The 5,209-nt window shown below is 40.9% G+C and overlaps 1 protein-coding gene across 2 annotated transcripts in view; it reads left to right on the forward strand.

Annotated features, from left to right (window-relative positions):
* Positions 1-5,209, forward strand: part of FANCG (FA complementation group G) — a 288,288-nt gene that overhangs the window by 193,548 nt on the left and 89,531 nt on the right. The gene's annotated exons all lie outside the window — the stretch shown is intronic.

Consider the following 5,209-nt stretch of genomic DNA (forward strand, 5'->3'; position numbering starts at 1 on the left):
ATAGTAGACTATATATCTAAGAGTTCTTTGCGTCTTCCTTGACTAAGAGGAGTTATGTGAGATCATTGATATATAGGTTATTAACCTACTGACTGGAAGAACAAATAGCAAACAAGCAGGTTTGATTAAGTTCAGAAATATTTCTGGGTAATTTGATTATGCATGATTGTAATGACTTAATCGTGCACCTAAGCTGGGACAGGCAAGGAGGAGCGGGCTTAGACATAAGATAGCCATTGAAGAACTTAAGAGGGCTCATGAGTTTAAGGCGCATACATTTGAAGGAAAGAGATTTTGCTTCTGTTTACCCATACTCTTAAGTCGCATAAAGTATACATCATAAGTAATGGGATCCCATAAATTGGGGTGCTTATAAAGAAGATCTTAATGTGGTCAGTAACTATCTTGAATCCCATGCCTGTTTTGGTTATGGAGGTTTAGGAGGAGTGGATATATGTTCAGTATTGTGCCTGAGAGAACAGTGTGAAGAAATGTTTAGTTGACCACCTGCAACGCAATCTTAGGGCATGATTTAATGGTTTGGCAAATGAAGGGCATCCAGTAAGAGTCAGCTGCCCCGTCTGCCTAATTTGTGGTTTGCTCAACCAATTTTTAGGTGAGCAAATTACTTGGTTTCTGCTAGAGGGGTCTGTACTAGCACCACCTTCTTAAACCTTACACCGACCTCTCATGTGCCGCAAGGCCGTCAGCCAGTATAAGTTGTTTATTGTACTTAGCACTTTTGTTCCGCTGTATATTTTCCTGTACAAGCTTACTAGGGCAAGCCTTGCAGTCTCAAACAGTAAAGAAAAAATATACCCCCGTACTGAGAGAAAATTCCCAGCACATCAAGAACATTGATTTTCAGTAGCAAACACCTGGTTTGAAAGTTTGCAATTGAAAAAAATAGCTTTGCAGGGCGGGTTCATCAAATATGGTGCTTGCTTGGCAAAGCCCCAGTGGCTTCAGTGGGCCTGCCGCAGTGACCACTTCATTGAAGGCACAAAGATCCCCACCAGTGTGGCGGGGATCTAAAAATATGGTGCTGGTTTACCACCATGTGAGTGGAGGCCATAGCCTCCGTTGACTTGGAAGACCATCTCCCAAACTCTAAATGGGTCCCTTAGTGAGAGAACCATGCACGCTGGAAGACAGTGGTAAGCAGGAAACTTGTATTGATCGCAGTCCATATGAAGATATCTACGGTTCTGCTAAATCAGAGACTGCTTTGTAAATGTTTGAACAACAGTTTAAACAAACGAGCTTGCTAAAGGCGAATTAAAGGCTAAGGGCCATCAGGAGCCAATTAAAACTTTGCAGACACATTTTAGAGAGAATTCTATTATCCCTAAAAGAGAAATAGTATGATATGGGAAAAAGATGGTCAGTGTTGACCTGAAGTTTTAAAGTGAAAGAGTAAGTCGTACTGTAGAATTTATAATTAAAACAGAACATGTTGAGCAGAGAAACATTCCATCACCATGTATGCGTCCAATTTTCAATGTTTTATGTTTGTTGAGTTGTTGTAAGCTACTATGGGTGCCAGTTGGAGATTATTTTCATGCAATTAGAATAGTATTGGTGTGAGACCACTATGAATAACCTGTGCAGAGAGCAGGATGGATGAGTAGCACCTCTGCATTTATAAGGATATCAAAATAAGAAACTGAATTAGAGGAGAAAAACACTATTTTGTAGACTACACGATGCATGTGAGAAATACTAATTTGGGTCTCATTTTACAGAAAATGTAAGAAGTGTTTTATTTTTATTTTTGTTAGGGGTCTAAGATGCCTTTATGAAGTAGCTGCAATCGTTAGACCATGGGGACCGTAGGGCTGATTTAAATCTTGGCAAACTGAGTTATTTCCGTCGTCATGGTGGAGTACTTTACTCCTACCGTGGGGAGGTTACTCTGCCCACTGTATTTAGAAATGTCCACTGCCCCTGAGGACATTTCTTGCATTCCCAAGAACCGCCATCACAGTGGTTCTTGGAAATGCATTGAAACTTTGATAGACGGCTCTGTCAACATAATGGAGTTGTACATCAAACTTACAATTTATTTTTTATTTTCAAAAAGAAAATCGTATAGAGGGATTTCTTTTTTTATCAAAATAAGAATGACCCCCCCCTCGCCATTGGGTCATTTAAATGTTTTCACTGCTCTTACTGCCACGTCTTTCATGGTGGTGATAGGCAGTAAAAACTGCTCATGTGTCTGCCCGCTCTAAATAGAGCGGACGGATAAATGGCAAAATCTCTCATGGCCTTTGCTTAATTGGTATGTCCCCAAAGTGGCTTGTAGGAAACGCACACCAGTGTGAAATGTAGTCTAACTGTCCATGTGCATAGGTGGTGCCCGTGGAGTAACACCCCCTGTACTTGGGGTGAAACGATACTGAAAATCGCACTGTTTCCCTCGAGACCAGTGTCCCTCCAGGGCACTCAAAGCAATAATTATTTCGTTTCTTCAAAAAAGTGAATCAAGGTTCTCTTTTGTAGTTGATCTCATTCTTTTTTATTTTTGTAGATTCATTACATTATTGAATTCATAATGTTCAATCAAGTGGCCCGGTGGCCCAATGCATTTCGGGCTTTGCCCTTCCTCAGGGGCCATGTAGTTTTCTGAAAGTAACTAAGTACAATTTCAAATTAAATATTCATTCAAAATACTTGTGGTACACAAGCAAGATTGTTGAGGTTAATCAAGTGTGACGCATTTGTCATCATGCATAAGGGAGAGGGAGGGAGGTTTCAGAGTTAGTGCATAAAGATGTTGGCATATGCCGGAGCCGCACAGTTTCCCATCGATGTACCCGTGCATTGTGCAAAAAATTGATCTTCCCACTGGAAGTAACTATGAAATAACGTGAAGTGCATCAATTCCATGATTAGCAATTTGAGGTCATCCTCTTTGTCACTATCAAGTAGAATGTTTTCCAAAGCTGTCAACCCTAGTTCGTGAGGGATTGAAGTGTATAGTGCTTTCACGTCAATGCTGGTTAAAATCATGTTGGATGTGAATAGTGTTTTGTAGTCTTCCAGTATGTTCAAAAAGTGGGTAGTATCTTTTATGTAAGTGGGAATTTTTTGTATGAGTGGTTGAAGATGTTTATCAATGAACTTTCCAACAGGTTCATGGATTGAGTTGACTGTAGAAAGGATCGGACGGAATGGGGGAACTGTAGGGTGTTTGTGTATTTTCGGGATCATATAGATGTACGGTATTGATGGATTTTGTTTGATGAGGTATTCCTTTTCCTTGTTATCAATGGTTCCCGCGTCAATTGCTTTGTTGAAGATTGTTGTAAGAATTTTTGCATATTCTTTCATGGGATCTCCCGTCAATTCCATGTATGTATTGGCGTCGTTGATATGTTCACGAACATTTTTGTTGTAAAAATCTGTATCCATGATTATGAGGGCGCCTCCCTTATCTGCCTGTCGTATCGTGATGTCATTATTTTCCGCCAAAGTTTGTATGGCCTGCCTCTCTTTTTGTGTGAAATTGGTTGTTTTGGTTCTAGGAGCTTTAAAAATGTTGACGATGTCTTGGTTCACAACTTTTTCAAAGGCATCGAGCACTTTGTGAATCACGGGAGGTACGAATCGGCTAGGATTCCTAAGTCCCATGAGTTTGTCTGATTCCGTGCCTCTTCCTGCAAGTGGTCTTTCGACAACATTGGTGAAGAAATGTCTTAAGCGTAAACTTCTTAGGAATTTGTATACGCATATCTGTATTTCTAGTATATTAGAATGGTAAGTCGCGACAAAGGACGTTCCTTTTTGTAGAGTTTGTAATTGAAAATCAGAGATGTTGTGACTTGAAATGTTGATAACTAGATTCTGTGACTCCTGGTGTTTTGTGATACACTCTGTTGAGTGACTTCTTCCTGCTTCTGATTCTCCCCCTCCTGGTTCTTTTTGGCGTCCATGGCCTCTCTCTAAAAAAGAAGTCGAAGCAGTTGAGGTAGTTGAGGTTTGTTGTCTACTGTTACCTCCAGATTGGGTTTCATCCTGAATTCTTTGAGCATTTCTTGGGGCTTGCTTAATTGGGCCATCAAAATGTTTCACGGCGGAGACTGAGTAGTCTCACCATCTACACACTGAAGCTCCGCCCGACTCTAAATTAGGTGGGTGGTCCTTCAGGTTGACGTAAAGGATACTCAGTCGCCTTTGCGACAGAGTACCCTTTCTGCCAATATGTAAATATATGAATCAGGCATAAATGTTTTAATTTAGATGTACTATGGTAACATGCAGGAGCATGAGGTCTCAGGGTTCCAAAGAGTTATATTGTCCAAATCAAGTGCGAGTAAAGAAACGATTCCGTGCTGTGGCAGAGAACTCAATTGCATTCAGCATCTGAACATAGTGTTCAGGATTTCAGCATGTGCACTGAAACAGCCACAACCTAGTGGGGCTAGATTGCAGGACCACAGTTTGTGGAAGTAGAGGCAGTCCTGGGAATGTGTGAGAGGATCGTACTGGTGACTCAGACACCAAGTATTAACAACTATAAAAACAAAGTGGAAAGATGAAAACATACCTGGATTGAATTCCAGAGCGAAGGAAGAGTTATATACCAATAATGAAAATAATAGTTTGTGGCAGTCCTTCCTGTCGTATTCTGCACCCCGGGATGCAAAGAGTCGCTAGATTTAGACCTCTAGGAAGACAAAATTGCTGTGGCTAACTTTGAGGAAACCGAAAAGCTCTGGAACCTAATAGCCTCATTTCTGAGTTATTCAAAAACTGCGGAGTAAGAAAACAAAGTGCATGCTGAGCATGTTTATGGGAGCAAAGCATCAATGGAGTTTACTGACATAGCCATGATTATACTGATTTGCAAGATGGAATATTATTTGCCTGTTAGAGGCCCATCTTGCACTGGCCAACAATTTTTCAAGCTTCTTTCAAAGCTAGTAGATCTTGCCCAATCATTGCTTCATTTCCAACAGGTGAACCAGGCTTTAACTAAGTTGTTATTTGGGGAATAAATCACAAAAGACTGATATATTTTCCTAGAGAAGTACCTGACAAAAGGACTGCTGTCATTGAGTTATCTGTGAAAATGATTTTATGCATCTGAGATGACTAGCCCTGTGGAAATGGGCCTTTTAATGGGCTCGCCGGTGCAGGGGTCACCCTTCTCTGTCCATGGGTCCGTAGACCAACACAATAGAGAGTGGCACTGAAGCTGGAA

This window comes from Lissotriton helveticus, chromosome 2_1 (genome assembly GCF_964261635.1).
Source record: "Lissotriton helveticus chromosome 2_1, aLisHel1.1, whole genome shotgun sequence".
NCBI classification, from domain to species: domain Eukaryota; kingdom Metazoa; phylum Chordata; class Amphibia; order Caudata; family Salamandridae; genus Lissotriton; species Lissotriton helveticus.